Consider the following 16909-nt stretch of genomic DNA (forward strand, 5'->3'; position numbering starts at 1 on the left):
TGGTGTTGTTCTCTTTGTGTGTTTGCTTCTGTTATGTTAACTCTACAAGGTTGGTTTTGATTGCTGGGTGTGCCTTTGGCCCTAGTCCTTATTGCCCTCCTTGCGTCAGGTGGTATCAAAGCTTGAAGTTCATCCTTGTGGAGATTGGATCGTGTAGAACCCTGATTCGGATTTGCTTGTAGGGTTGCAGATCTGCGGATTTAACCTATAACTTGCAGAGGGTTACGATCTTGCAAGAACCTGATTTGTAAAGATGGTTCTTAGCAGAGGAAATGTCGATAACGCCATATTGGATACATTGAGACAAATTACAACCATATTAGATGTTGTGGAGATAGCCTAGAGGAGAGTAGTGCATCTTGAGGATGTGAGTGATCGTGAAGTGGTAGCACCAAACCCTAATCCAAAACCTAAAGAAGATCAAGATGAGGAAATATTGTTGAAAGTATTGTCTAGGGCACATTCGAAGCCTGTTGTAGAAATTGTTCCTTATGATGGGAAATTAGACACCAATGTTGTGTTGGATTAGATCTCTGATATGGAGAAGTTCTCTAAGTATGAAAACACTCCTAATAATAGGAAGGTGAAACTTGCATTTACTAGGTTAAAAGGACATGCTTCACTATGGTGGGAGAATTTGCAAACTGATAGACAAAGGAGAGGAAAGGAAAGGATTAAGAATTGGCCGAAGATGGTGAACAATGTAAAGAACAAATTCCTGCCTGCTGATTACCAAGTTAGCTTGTTGAGAAAGATGCAAAATTTGAGACAAAGAGACATGACTATGAAGGAGTATAGTGAGGAATTCTATAGATTGGACATCAGATCTGGACATGTGGATGATGATGTTGAGAAAATTGCAAGATATCTAAATGGATTGAGATCTGGAATTCAAGATGAGATAAGTTTTGTGAAATTGGAAAGTGTGGAAGAAGCATATCAATATGCCTTGAAAGCTAAGGAGATCTTGACAAAGAAGCATGAACAAAGACAAAGATGTAGATGTGGTAGATTCCAGAGAGGCAGAGGTAGATCTTATGGTGGAAGTGGCATATTTGACAATTCTATGCAAGATAAAGGCAAATTTGAATGGAAGAATGATGACAAAGACAAGACCGAGTGGAAAGGTGGTAGTTCATACCGAGGAGGTACTAGTTCTTACCAACGAAGAGGTAATTCTTATTCTAGAGGTGGTTTTCGTGGTAATTGTTTCAAATGTGGTAAACAAGGGCATAGATCTTTTGAATGTAAATCCTCTAAAAGTGGGCATGGTAATAGAAATGTTGTGATTCAAGAGGACATTCAGAGTTCACCGAGTGGACCTGAGGTTGGAGAAAATTTGATGGTAAGAAGAACCTTATGTAATAAGGGATGTAATGAGGAACCTGTCCTTAGAAGAAGTCTTTTCAAGATCAAATGTAAGATTGCTGGAAAATGCTACAAGGTGATCATTGATAGTGGAAGTTCTACAAATTTGGCATCAGAAGAGTTAATACAAAGTTGCAGTTATAGAGGCTGAAGCATCCCAAACCCTATGATGTTTCATGGATCAAAGATGAGCATAAGATATTGGTAAGTGAGCAATGCATTGTGAAGTTCAAGATTGGACATTACTTTGATAAAGTGTTGTGTGATATTATGCCTATGGATTGTTGTCATATTTTGTTGGGTAGACCTTGGCAATATGATAGATATGTTGTACATAATGGAAGATTGAATCAATATACTCTATGGGTGAATGGGAAGAAGCAAATATTGTTGCTTTTGATTGAAAGTCCAGATGAGGTTAAGTGTACTACTATGAGAGTTTGCATGGTTAATCGGAAACAATTTGAAAAAGAAGTGAAGAGGAATCAAGTATTTTTTGCTATAGTTCCTAGAGGGCCAGTACTGGTAGTAATGATCAAGCAGCAAAAGTTGGTAATGATCGAGTGATAGCAGACACTGGTGATATTGACCGAGTATCAGTAGAAATTACAGAGTTATTGAACAAGTATAAGGATATTGTTGCTGAGGATATTCCTAATGGTTTACCACCAGTAAGAAGTATAAGTCATTATATGGATCTGATTTTCTAGAGCTAGTTTGCCGAACAAAGCACCGTATAGATTGACACCTACAGAGAATGAAGAACTTAACAGATAAGTGCATGAATTGTTGCAAAAGAGATTAATCAATGAAAGTTTGAGTCCATGTGTTGTATCTACTATATTAGCACCTAAGAAGAATGGAGAATGGAGGATGTATACTGATTCCAAAGCTATTAACAAGATTAGAGAAAAATATAGGTTTCCTATGCCGAGGATGGATAACATAATGGATTGTTTGAGTGGAGCAAAGTATTTTACCAAAATTCATTTGAAGAGTGGCTATCATCAAATCAGAATTAGAGAAGGCGATGAATGGAAGACTGTTTTCAAGACAAGATGGTTTGTATGAATGGTTGGTTATGGCTTTTGGTTTGACTAATGCACCTAGTACTTTCATGAGGTTGATGAATGAAGTTCTGAAGAGGTTTTTGGGTAAGTTTGTGATTGTTTATTTGGATGATATTCTGATAGTCAGTAAGAGTAAGGAAGAACATCTTGAGCATGTTAGACAAGTATTGCAGAGAATGAAAAAGTATTGCAGAGAAGTTGATGATTAATCTGAAAAAGTATTAGACAAGTATTGCAAAGAAGTTGTTGATTAATCTAAAAAAGTGTTCTTTTATGCAAGAAGAGATTGTGCATTTGGGATTTGTGATGGTTTGAGAATGGATCCTAAGAAGGTTAGAGCAATTTTGGAGTGGCCTACACTTGAGAATGTGGGTGAGGTGAGATCATTTCATGGTTTGGCTAGTTTTTACAAGAAGTTTATAAAGAATTTCAATGGTAATTGTAATGCTATGAATGAGAGAATGAGAGATAAAAAAAGAACTCAAGTGCACACATGGAGCTAATAAGAGTTTTGTGACTTTGAAAAAAAAGGTTGTTGAGTTACTTGTATTGGCTTTGTCTGATTTCAATAAAGTATTTCAAGTTGAATGTGATGCAAGTGGTAGTGCAATCAGAGTTGTATTGAGTCAAGAAGGCAAACATGTTGTTTTCTTTAGCGAGAAGTTAAAAAAGCTAAAAGGAAGTATTCTGTGTATGATCAAGAGTTTTATGCTATTGTTCAAGCTTTGAGGAAGTGGAGACATTATTTGATTCCTATGGAGTTTGTGTTGTATACTGATCATAAAGATTTACAGTACTTGGGAAGTCAACATAAATTAAATTAGAGAGATATGAAGTGGGTTGAGTATTTGCAGAGTTTTACATTTGTGATTAAGCATAAAAGTGCAGTTAGTAATAAAGTTGTTGATGCATTGAGTACAAGACGTTCTTTGTTGACTAAGATGAAGATTGAAGTTCTTGGTTTTGATGAGATGAAAGAGTTATATGATACTGATCCTAATTTTTCTGAGGCGTGGAGAGAGTGCAGAGCACCAAATCTAACAGATCATATAAGTAAGTATGATGAATATTTTATTCAAGAAGGTATGTTGTTCAAAGGAATTCAGTTGTGTATCCCTAGAAGTTCTATGAGAGTTAATCTGATTAAGGAAAAGCATATTGGTAGATTGGCTGACATTGAGTTTACTGAAGGAAATGTATTATTGGCCACAGATGTATAAGGATGTTTAGAAATTTGTGAAGAGTTGTGGAGTTTGTCAAGTTGCAAAAGGAGTAAGTCAGAATACTGGATTGTATACACTTATTTTTATTCCTGAGAAACCTTGGAGTGACATTGGTATGGATTTGTTCTTGGATTGCCTAAAACAGAAAAGGGGTATGATTCTATATTTTTTGTTGTGGATAGATTCTCTAAAATGGCTCATTTTATATCATGTAAGAAGACATCAGATGATGAGCATGCTATTGAACTTTACTTCAAAAAAATTGTTAGATTGCATGGATTACCAAGAAGTATTATTTCTGACAGAGATAGTAAGTTTGTTGGTTATCTTTGGAGACTTTTGTGGAAGAAGATGGGTACTGAGTTGAAATTTAGTTCTACATTCCATCTGCAGACTGATGGACAGACAGAGTTTGTGAATAGAAGCTTGGGTAATTTGCTGAGATGCTTAGTTGGAGATGAACCACATAATTGGGAGATGGTATTAGCACAAGCTGAGTTTGCATATAATAATTATGTGAATAGAAGTACAGAGAAGACACCTTTTGAGATTGTTACTAGAATGAAGCCTAGAGGAGTATCAAATTTAAGGGATGTTGCTGGTTAAGAGAAGAGAAGTGTTGCACGAGAAGAATTTTCTGATTTTATGGAGTCTTTGCAAAAGGAAGTAAAGCTGAAGTTGGAACAAAGTAATCAGAAGTACAAAGAGAATGCTGAAGACATCATGTTTTTGAAGTTGGTGATGAGGTGATGGTTCATTTGAAAAAAGATAGATTTCTTGTTGGCACATACAACAAGCTGAAGATGAAAAAGTTTGGACCTTGTAATATCTTGTGGAAGTTTGACAATAGAAATGCTTATGAAGTTGAGTTACCTTATGACATGGATATATCTCCTCTATTCAATGTTGTTAATCTATATAAGTATCATGAGTCGGATGATGAAGTTGTTGTACCTGATGATTATCCTAAGAAGCAGATTGAAGAGGTTGAACAAATATTGGATCAAAGAGTTGGTAAAAGCACAAGAGGAAAAGAGTACTATGAATATTTGTTAAAGTGGAAAAACAGACCAGTTGAAGATGCTACATAGATTTCTCAATCTGAATTGGATTCAGCTCAGGTTGTGACATCTCAATGGTTCAGGAGAATCATTTCTTTCTAACCAAGTTGTCCGATGCAGGAGCATCCTGAGTTGACGTGTTATCTTGCTCTTTTATGTTCATTCTGCCAATTGTTGCTGAGTTGCAGCAATTGTTGAGTGCTAGTAATTTTGCAATATCTGTCGAGTTCATGTTATCCCACGTCATGTTAACACTCGAGTTAGCATGTTATCCCATCTCACACTGCAATGTATGTTGAGTTCCACAATGTGTGCCGAGCTATCCTTCATGTGCTGAGTGATCCTTCATGTGCCAATGTTCTTGTTGATGCTGAGTGTTAGCATTTTGGATGAATTTTTTGTGTTATTGATGGGAGCCAACTTGCGGGATTAATTCTGATCACGACGTTTATGATAAGATCTTGTCTTGGGATGTGTGCAGATCGTTTTAAGGTCGACCTTTATGTTTTGTAATGTTTTAGAATCTTCTATAAGTCATTTTGGCAAGCATAAATAGGGTGTTTAGTTTTGAGAGTAGAACTTAGAGATTTCGGGGCATTGAGAAAGTGTATTGCATATGTCTAGAAGTGCAAATTTGATTTTGGATCTTTAATCTGGAATGTATTTTATCTAGCTGTAACCCAGAAGGCCTTATAGTTGGGCATGTATGCTGATCATTTGAAGATTCAATAAAAGAATATTGTTTTTTGTCTCTCTATGGTGTTATTCTCTATGTTTGCTTCCATTGTGTTAACTCTGCAAAGTTTGTTTGGATTGTTGGGTGTGCCTTTGACCCTAGTTCTTCTCGCCCTCCTTGCATCACAAAACTTGGTGAAGAATTTGCAAATGGGGTTGCAAGCAGAGTGGGTTTAACTTTCCATAGTTAAGCGCACTCGAGCTGGGGTAGTACTAGGTCGGGAGACCTCTCGGGAAGTCACAATGCTTCACCTCGGTGCTCATCACCTAGATTCAATGAGTGATAGCTGATCCATTTATTCTCATGAGAGATGGATTCATGTTTGAATCACTACTTATGATACATGGGTCAATGAGTTTGACTCAAAAACTACACAGTTAAATACTAATAGCAATATCACAATATGACTTGCTGTGGAATAGACCTCCTACTTATCAATTGATGAGCTTAAGGGGCTTACTAATGAATGATTCATATGGCACAACACTTGGTGAAGATTTTGCAAATGGGGTTGCAAAGAGAGTGAGTTTAACGATGGAGGAAACTACGTAATTAAGCATGCTTGAGAAGGAGTAGTACTATGAAGGGTGACCTCCCACAAAGTCTTGATGCATCACCTCTGTGAGCATCAACTAGATCCAATGAGTGTTAAGTGTTCTATTTATTCTCATGAGAGATGGATTCACGTTTGAGTCACTACTCGTGATACATGGGTCAATGAGTTTGACTCAAAAAACTACACACTTAAACCCTGATAACAATATCACAATTTGACTTATTGCGGAAAATACCTCCTACTTATCAATTCATGAGCCTAAGGGGCTTGCTAATTAATGCTTCATAAGGCACAACACTTGGTAACAGTTTTGCAAATGCAGTTACAACTAGAGTTGGTTTAACCATTGATGAAACTCTATAGTTAAGCATGCTCGAGCTAGAGTAGTAATGGGATGGGAGACCTCCCAGAAAGTCTCGGTGCTTCGCCTATGTGAGCATCACCTAGATCCAATGAGTGTTAAGTGTTCCATTTATACTCATGGAAGATGGATTTGTGTTTGAATCACTACTCATGATACATGGGTCAATGACTTTGACTCAAAAACTACACAGTTAAATCCTGATACTAAAATCACAATTTGACTTACTGTGGAAAATACCTCCTACTTATCAATTGATGATCTTAAGGGGCTTAGTAATGAATGGTTCATAAGGCACAACACTCGGTGAATGTTTTGCAAATGGGGTTCTAAGCAGAGTGGGTTTAACCATGGCTGAAAATTTGTAGTTAAGCGCTCTCGAGCTGTAGTACTAGGATGGGCGACCTCACGAGAAGTCTCGGCGCTTCACCTCTATGAGCATTACCTAGATCCAATGATTGCTAAGTGTTCCATTTATTCTCATGAGAGATGGATTCATGTTTGAATCACTACTCATGATACATGTGTCATTGAGTTTGACTCAAAAACTACACCGTTAAACCTTGATATCAATATCACAATATAACTTGCTGTGGAAAATACCTCCTTATCAATTGATGAGCTTAAGTGGCTTACTAATGAATGGCTCATAAGGCACAACACTTGGTGAAGGTTTTGCAAATGGGCTTGCAAGAAAAGTGGGTTTAGCAATGGAGGAAACTTCGTAGTTAAGCATGCTCGAGTAGGAGTAGTATTGCAATGGGTGACCTCCCAAGAAGTCCCGATGCTTCAGCTCTGTAAGCATCACCTAGATCCAATGAGTGCTAACTGTTCCATTTATTCTCATGAGATATAGACTCATGTTTGAATCACTACTCATGAAACTTGGGTCAATGAGTTTGACTCAAAAACTACACACTTAAATCCTGATAGCAATAAAAAAATTTGGCTTCTTGTGGAAAATACCTCCTACTTATTAATTGATGAGCGTAAAAGGTTTAGCGATGAATGGTTCATAAGGAACAACACTTGGTGAAGGTTTTGCAAATGGGGTTACAAGAAGAGTGGGTTTAACCATGGAGTAAACTTAGTAGTTAAGCATGCTTGAGATGGAGTAGTACTAGGATGGGTGACCTCCAAAGAAGTCCCAGTGCTTCACCTCTCTGAGCATCACCTATATCCAATCATTGCTAACTATTCCATTTATTCTCATGAGAGATGGATTCATGTTTGAATCACTACTCATGATACATGGTTCAATAAGTTTGACTCAAAAGCTACATAGTTAAATCCTTATAGCAATATCACAATTTGACTTGCTATAGAAAATACCTCCTACTTATCAATTGATGAGCTTAAGGGGCTTATTAATGAATGGTTCATAAGGCACAACACTTCGTGGAGAATTTTCAAATGGGGTTGCAAGCAGAATGAGTTTAACTTTCCATAGTTAATCGCACTCGAGTTGGGGTAGTACTGGGATGGGTGACCTCTCAGGAAGTCTCGATGCTTCACCTCTACAAGCATTACCTAGATCCAATGAGTGCTAATTGTTCCATTTATTCTCATGAAAGATAAATTCATGTTTGCATTACTACTTGTTGTGGGCTTTTCACACCATCGCCCCATTGCAAATTTGGGGGCACCCTTTTGTCTCTTGGTCTTGTCCTTTTGGCTTTAATTCTTGGTAGTATTGGGCTCAATCTTCTAAAGTTCCCTCTTTCAAATGAGAATTGGTAAAATTGGCCAAATGTGGAAAGTGTTGTCCATGTGGCTCTGAGAATGGAAATTATTTGCTTGTTTGAGAATTAAATGTCTTGGCTTACTATTTTTAGAAAGACTATTTTTAGTAAGTCTATTTTACTAAATTTCACTGCCTCTCAGATTGGCCTTATTTTGACTTTGGGACAACTTACTATTTTTAGAAAATCTATTTTTAGTAAATTTTACTGCCTCTTAGATTGGCCTTATTTTGACTTTGGGACAACTTACTATTTTTAGAATGTCTATTTTTGGCAGGTCTATTTCTACAACAAGTGAGCTATGGTTGATAAAGAGCCAAAAGGGTACATGTGTCTATATCCAAAAGAATGAGCAAGCACGACAATCAATCAAGAAAAAAATGGTTGTCTGGAATCACCCTGAAATATCCAAAAGTAGAAAGGCATGAAAATAATAGGAAAAATGGCTGTCACAGAATTCTTCCATCATGGACAAAATCCACGATCTCTCAAAAAATCTAGCCTTGGAGAAAAATGGTTGTTGCGGAATTCTTCCATCATGGACAAAATCCACAATCTCTCAAAAAATTCAGCTTTGGAAAAAAATGGTTGTTGCGGAATTCTTCCATCATGGACAAAATCCACGATCTCTCAAAAAATCCAGCCTTGAAGAAAAATGGTAGTTGCGGGATTCTTCCATCATGGACAAAATCCATGACCACTCAAAATTTCCACGAGCAAGAGAATTAGAAATCATGGAACCAAAAATGGCTAAGTGTTGGAAATTTCTCCTTCATGGAAGCAAAAAAAGGCTAAGTGTTGGAGATTTGCCCTTCATACAAGCAAAAACTGGCTAAGTGTTGCAATTCCTCCTTCATGGAAGAATAAATGGCTAAGTGTTGGAAACTTTCTCCTTCATGGAAAAATGAAAAAGGATTAAGTGCTGGAAATTTCTCCTCCAGATCTTGAATTTCACCCTCTTCAAGTGTGTACCCAAGACTGGAAAAATGATTGATGATGATTAAAACAAGGGGAATTCTTCAAAATGTAAGAAAAGGCATAACAGTGAATTGAAAGCATTTGAAGAAAAAGGAGGAGAAAGCTCTAGTTCTAGAAATTCAAGAAAGACGCTCAAATCCAAAATTCTAGTACCAAAATCAAAGTACTAAGTGATCCGGTCCTAGACATTCAAGGTTCAAAGATCAAAGTTCAAATCCAAAAATCCAAGAACATGGCGAAGGAAGTTCAATATGAAGAAATTCTAGAGTGATGTAATCATCAGCAAGGGATTCCAATCCATTTTAGGGAGATAAATTTCCAAGCAAGTACATGGAAGACGAGAATGTTTGAAGAGAGATTTTCAAAAAAGTTAGTCAAAGTTGGATCTTAGTTAAAATGATGCAGTTGGAAAAGACTCGAGCTTACATGGCCTCCATCATCATTTCACGACATCCAATTATCTTTGATGAAGAACTGAGGTCTCCAAGTCAAACTTCTATGCATTCAGAGAATGGAATCAAGAATAATTTATTCAAGGAAGACTGAGCATTTATTGAGTAATGGACATGCATGGTGGATATTTATTGTACCCCACTCCTTCCTAAACGAGCATGCATAGTGGGCATTTATTACCCACTACAGTAATGGATTCTTTGTTGCATTAATGTAGATTCCATTCCTTTGCCCTAACCCTAATTAGGGCTGATGTGGCACAATCTTGGCCATCGGTTATTGTGATCATCTGAGCCACCTATTGTAATTGAGGACCTATATAAAGGCCTCATTTCTCATTTGTAAAGGAGAGATTTTTTATGAGATTGTTGGTATGAGTTACTGAGATAATAAAGTTTTCACTGGAGTTTGGTGAATACTTGACGTGTCTTAGTGCTTGCTTGTTCTCCTAAATTTCTTCAACTAGATTAATTTTAGCCTAGTTAATGTGTGGTGATTACAATGAAGAATATGATGGTGTATTGATGAATTCCTCTGGTTCATACTTTTGACGTTTTAGTGATTCTAACTCGTCATGCAAAGTTAGCCTGAACCCCTTTCATGCATATTCTTAACTTCTATCATTCGTATACATTGTTCTTTATGATGTCGTATGCGGTGATATGAAAATCTTTAGCATAACCCTTGAAGATTGCACCAGTTCACGTGTAGTTGTAGTATAACTTAGCGAAGCGAAATTCGGTAAATTGAGGAATTTTCCCACTAGAGTACTATTTGTTGTTATCACTACTCTTAGGATTAGAATAGAATTCTTGAACCCTATCTTATTGAATTTCTGCATATTTTGTGAAAACTCCAAAAAGTACTTCATTGCAAAACCTAAGATAGCTCCCACATCTAGTATGGCTTGAAATGAATCTGTATAAACATGTAAGGCCCCTCGTGATCATCAACAAATCACATCAACCACCAATCTTATCCACAGTCAAGACCTGGCATTAAAGGAACCTTGAAGTCATTGTATGATCTTCTAGCAATCTTAGCATACACAAGACTTTATTCAAGAGAGGATAAGATATTTCGGTATTTTGTTCTACTATTTGGTGAGTCATAAAACACACATCAACACTACTCATGATACGTGGGTCAATGGGTTTGACTCAAAAACTACACAGTTAAATCCTGATAGCAATATCACAATATGACTTGCTGTGGAATAGACCTCCTACTTATCAATTGATGAGCTTAAGGGGCTTACTAATGAATGGTTCATATGGCACAACACTTGGTGAAGGTTTTGCAAATGGGTTTTCAAGAAGAGTGAGTTTAACGATGGAGAAAACTACGTAGTTTTGTGCGGTTGAGTAAGATTGCAAAGGGTGACCTCCCACAAAGTCCCGATGCATCACCTCTATGAGCATCACCTAAATCCAATGAGTGCTAAGTTTTCCATTTATTCTCATGAGAGATGGTTTCATGTTTGAATCACTACTCATGATACATGGGTCAATGAGTTTGACTCAAAAACTACACCGTTAAACCTTGATAACAATATCACAATTTGACTTGGTGTGGAAATTACCTCCTACTTATCAATTCATGAGCTTAAGGGGCTTGCTAATGAAAGGATCATAAGGCACAATACTTGGCAACGGTTTTTCAAATGTAGTTACAAGCAAAGTTAGGTTTAACCATGGATGAAACTTTGTAGTTAGGAGTGCTTGTGTTGGAGTAGTATTGGGATGGGTGACCTCTCAGAAAGTCCTGGTGCTTCACCTCTGTAAGCATCACCTAGATCCAATGAGTGATAAGTGTTCCATTTTTTCTCATGAGAGATGGGTTCATGTTTGAATGACTACTCGTGATACATGGGTCAATGAGTTTGACTCAAAAACTACATAGTTAAATCCTGATACCAATATCACAATTTGACTTAATATGGAAAATACCTCCTACTTATCAATTGATGAGCTTAAGGGGCTTTCCAATGAATGGTTCATAAGGCACAACACTTGTTGAAGGTTTTGAAAATGGGGTTGCAAGTAGAGTGGGTTTAACCATGGAGGAAACTCTATAGTTAAGCGCACTTGTGCTGAAGTAGTACTAGGATGGGTGACCTTGCGAGAAGTCCCAGTGCTTCACCTCTTTGAGCATCACCTAGATTCAATGACTACTAAGTATTCCATTTATTCTCATGAGAGATGGATTCATGCTTAGATCCCTACTCGTGATATATGGGTCAATGCGTTTGACTCAAAAAACAACACAGTTAAATCTTGATAGTAATATCACAATTTGACTTGCTGTAAGAATACCTCCTACTTATGAATTGATGAGCTTAAGGGGGTTTACTAATGAATGGTTCATAAGGCACAACACTTGGTGAAGGTTTTGCAAATGGGGTTGCAAGCAGAGTGGGTTTAACCATGGAGGAAACTCAGTAGTTAAGCGCGCTCGAGCTAGTGTAGTACTGGGATGGGTGACCTCCCAAGAAGTCCCAGTGCTTCACCTCTATGAGCATCACCTAGATCCAATGAGTGCTAAGTGTTCCATTTACTCTCATGAGAGATGGATTCATGTTTGAATCACTACTCATGATACATGGGTCAATGAGTTTGACTCAAAAACTACATAGTTAAATCCTGATAGCAATATCAAGATTTGACTTGCTATGGAATACCTCCTACTTATCAATATGCTCATTTCTTTAAAATCACTTAGACATTTTTAGCTTCACAAGTTGGAAGATGTTTTTTCCGTTATATATTCTGATTGCATGGGTTGCCACAAAACATTGTCAGTGATAGAGAAAATTGGTTTATGATTCACTTTTGGTAGGAGATTTTCAAATTATGTGGGACTAAGATCACTCCGAGTACTATTTACTATCCACAAAGTAACATTCAAACATAAATAGTCAATAAATTAGTAGAGGGATATCGCAGGAACTGCATTGCAGGACAACAAAAAGGGTGGGTTAAATGGAAAGATCTCTAAGTACTACTATAATACTACCTACCATCTTTCTTTTCAGATGACACCATTTATGGTCTTGTATGGTTATGAGGCACATAGCTTTCTTGATTATTGATGAGTGATAGTAGAGTACCTAGTGCTAGAGTTTTTCTACAGAAAAATCAAGATATCGTGAGGGCTCTAAGGGAAAATATTCATAGAGCGCAAAACCAGTAGAAGCAATGTGCAAAGCTCAATAGTTGAAAAGTTGAATATTGCAGCCTTATAGATAGTCTACACTCAAGAAGAATGGTGCAGAGAAGCTCAAGCCACAACACTGCGGACCTTTCTTAATCATTAGGTGTATGAGTGAGGTGGCTTATGAATTGGAGTTACCAGCTGATAGTAAGGTTCATAATTTTTTTCATGTGTCAAACCTCAAGAAGGCATTAGGACATCATGTGGTACCTTCCATATCTATATCGCCCTCAGATGACGAGGGTAAGTTGATTCTGGCATCTAAGGCTATATTGGATGTCAGCGAGAAACAGTTGAGGAGACGAGTTATCAAGGAATAGTTGATCAAATGGAAGGACTTTCCGATTGAGGATGCTTCTTATGAAGGTGAGAAGATTTTGCAGCATCCAAAGTTGAAATTACTTGAGGACAAGCAATTTCAGGGAAAGCAAACATTAATGTCCCTTTCTCACTAGCACTCAGATTTAATGGAGTTTCGCCTATAATTGAACCCTCGTAGGCCAAAGTGTTGAGGAGAGGGTCGTGTGGGCAGTTTCTTGTCATTGTCATAGTTTTCCTACAGCCATAGACTTCTGGCGACTTTGGCTTCTTGCAGCCATGGATTATGTAACCTATGATGTTATTTGCACTTATTATTAATTATATTTTAATATTACTTCAAAGTGCAATTAAAAATTATTGTGAGAAAAGGTGAATGTTCTAGAAAGTGAAATTAAATATTATTTTTATTTCTTCTAGAAGGAAGCCTCTTGGAGGAAAAGAATAAATAGGGAGGAAAGCCTCATTGTTAGATATTGAATGTGTTGCCATTTACTTTGCTTGATAACTTGTGGAGCCAATAGTATCTGCAATTTGCTACATTGGTCATTGGAAGCGAACAGTCGCATTGGTTCGCATAATTGAGGTTGTGAAAGATCCTCCTAAGTGTTGCAGCTGTTGAGATTACAAATCAGTTTTTTCATCGGGCCAAAATTTTCGCCAAGGGTTAGATTTCTAAAGTAAGATTGAAGAAATAAGTCTAATATTAATTTTAGATATATTGCAGTAGGGCTGGAACATTTGGACAATGATTTTGGAAGAGTTTGGAAGACTTTCCTTTAGATGAAGGTGAACAGTGTTTTTGCTACAGTACCAATGCTACAATAATATCGAGATATTTTGGGCAATTTCCACGTTAGCATCCATTTATATTTTGCATTGTTTCAAGGCCAGTTTGCAGGGATTTAGTAATCAGTTGTGGAAACATTGTAATATGATTTATATGATAGTTTTATATAAGAAAGTTATCACTTTAAAGGGATTAGAATATAATTAATGTTGCATGGGAGGCATTTTCCCTAATGTCATATTGTTGTAGATGCATATTTTTTCTCATCTTTAACCAATGCATATACATGTCAAAAAATACAAAAAAATATTTGTATCTTCATAATTAGATATTTTCGAGTTTTCTATAAGCGTATCTATTAAAGTTTGGCATTTAGAAGGAATCAGAATTTATATCAACAATATAATCCTTGCGTGCAAAGTGTTTGACAAAATTCTCAGGTCAAAAAATCAGAAAATTAAATTCAGAATTGCAAGGGATACTACACTTACCAAGTAAGTTACTTGCACAAGAATTCATCTGCAAAAGGTTCATCTCCAATTCTGAACCTTCAACAGCATCATAATGGCAAAGATCTATTAAGCCAATGATAGCTGCAAGAGACATTCGCAGGTCATGACTCACTCTAGCAAAAGTAATGTTTTTTTGGTTATTTTTTCTCTCTGCTCGTTTTGTTGCCTCAAGTTGTTGAATTAATGCTGCACATAGGTGCATTTCTCTGTTCACAGCTTGAGTAAGCAAAAAAATGAAAGCACAGCTTACAAAGAACATGCAGGCTGCCAAGATTATTAGCAAAATTAACGTTGTGTGGCCTTGTTTCTCCAGATGACGCCAAATACTTTTGCAGGGAATGATGACAACGCATACCTAGACAAGTAAATTGCCTTATAAGTCAGAAATAATTAAAAGCATGAGATGATACAAAACAAATCCACTGTTTCAGTATCCTCATAAGGTAAAAATAAACATCATGGAATGGAAAATGAACTCATATTTGTAAATAATACAAGAAGTTTTCTCCATGATCTTTATTAGTAGATTTCATGGATTGAATCAAGGAATAATATTTCTCACAGTTATTTCGAAAAAAAACATAGCTTCCCTTTTTTATCATGCAAATGTTAAATTCAGAATATTTGCAGCGAATAGAAAAGTTGTATACCACAGTTATTCCAGGAAGATGGATAGGTGCACTGTCCACTATGTATGATGCACCTTGAATTCTTGCATCCGAGGAACTGAAAGTTTCATCACCCAATCTTGATAGATTCCTTAATTTATTTATTAGATGCAATGCTGCTCCCGCTACAACAGGATTGCCTGATTTCGTAGCTTCTAACAATATGGGTTTGTCTAGTTCTCCTCCAACATGGAAAGCAGCTCCTGTTTGTGCCAGAAAATATCCATCCAGTGTGGCTAAATACATATCACCACCAAGAAGATTTAGATGTGTAATGAAATCCATTAAAATTCTCAGGGGGACTCCTAAAGCTAATACTCCAGAAGGATCTGCAGAAGACAAATCTCTAATAGAAGCCAATGAAAGGAATAATAGTTCCTTAGGTTGACCAAATGCCAGGACCCAAGTACCAAATCCATTATTACTGTTAAGAGTATCTCTGAACCACTCTGTGTGCCAAAGAGGATATGTGCCTGTTGGAATTGCTTCCCCTAATGGTAGGCCTGTTGTAGCACTAGCTTTCTGACAATACCATTGATACTGTTGCCTATAAGAAGCCATATCTCCTGCATGTGTCGTACTCTTGTCTCTATAGGTTGTGTTTGCATATAAGATCAATGTCTCATTAAAATCTGTGTAGTAAGAGACAAACAATCCATTTTCTCCCATGTAGAAAACTTGTGCTGTGTATGGAATAGTTGAATATTCCTGAAAGAGAGCTGGTTTTATCTACAATAACCAGTAAATGCCATTAATATTGGCTACTGACAATCATGAGAAATCATAACATATTCCAGAATCCAAATTAACATTACCCAACTCAAAGTACCAACCTGGTTCTCCAATGTTGAAAATGAAGTCAGGTTGCCTTTTATCAAAGATGATACCATCAAATGAGCTAAATGGGTCGTAGATTCACAATTTCCTTTGAAAACTGATGTAGTATATGCTTTAGCATGTGCAAGCAACTCAGCACGAAGAGCATCAGAAACAATAGAAACTGAATGTTCAGCATGTTTTGATGCAAAGAACCATATTATAATTGTCATTGCTGTGCCAACCATAACAAATAATACCTGCAGTGCTCCAAAGTAGAAGACAATATAATGTTGTTTTGAAGTAAATGTCAGTATAAATACATTTATCCGCTGATACATTCATGCAAGGGTATCACATTTCATGGTTTTTCTAGTAGTTCAAAAGTAGCAATCAGAGTACCATATATTCCTGCAATAACATCCATTAGACTTGTAAGGCCAATCTAACATAGTAGGATTTACAGATTCTCAAGTGGAAATGTTTGTTGGCTGTACTCAACAGATTAGCATTCAAATTTCAAACAAATAAACTTATGGAGCTAAAGGGTCTTGATACAAGACTTTAAACACGCACCTAAAAGTGGTATCTATGGATTTACAATTGAAGGAGACTCAAAGGTAACCATCCAAACAATCAACAGGCTTGGTTACCTAAGTCCAATCTCCAACAATAAATAAGCGCACCCATGACATATCATCGGCATTTAGATAGCAGAGGTATCAATAACTAACCAATCTATACTTGATGAACAAGGTACATCTCCACCAAAGAAGACAAGCTAAAATTCTATTCTTCATGCATATGTGATTGTACTCATCATAACTATAAAGACACTCTTTTTCTATTTAGAAACATTTCCATATGTCAATATATTTTCCAAAATTCGGGGGTATTAATGCTACAGCAAGGGAATGACTAATATATATCATCAAACATTCTAAATATATACATATTAAACAACAGTAACATCTATCACTATGACATCAACGTTGATGCAGACAAGATTGAAGGGTCCTATCAAACTGCCCAATCTTCCAGCCT

General features: G+C 36.7%; 1 pseudogene across 1 annotated transcript in view; it reads right to left on the minus strand.

The window, feature by feature from the left end:
• Window positions 1–16206, minus strand: part of LOC149544056 (histidine kinase CKI1-like) — a 42515-nt pseudogene extending 26309 nt beyond the window's left edge. The window contains exons 1-3 of the transcript XR_016355114.1: window positions 15883–16206; window positions 15032–15778; window positions 14361–14736 (exon numbers count right to left, since the gene is read on the minus strand). The product of XR_016355114.1 is annotated as a histidine kinase CKI1-like (transcript). The remainder of the gene's footprint in view (window positions 1–14360; window positions 14737–15031; window positions 15779–15882) is intronic.
• Between the last annotated feature and the right edge of the window lie 703 nt (window positions 16207–16909).

This window comes from Cupressus sempervirens, chromosome 8 (genome assembly GCF_028749045.1).
Source record: "Cupressus sempervirens isolate cs-2001-9-10 chromosome 8, ASM2874904v1, whole genome shotgun sequence".
Taxonomy (NCBI): domain Eukaryota; kingdom Viridiplantae; phylum Streptophyta; class Pinopsida; order Cupressales; family Cupressaceae; genus Cupressus; species Cupressus sempervirens.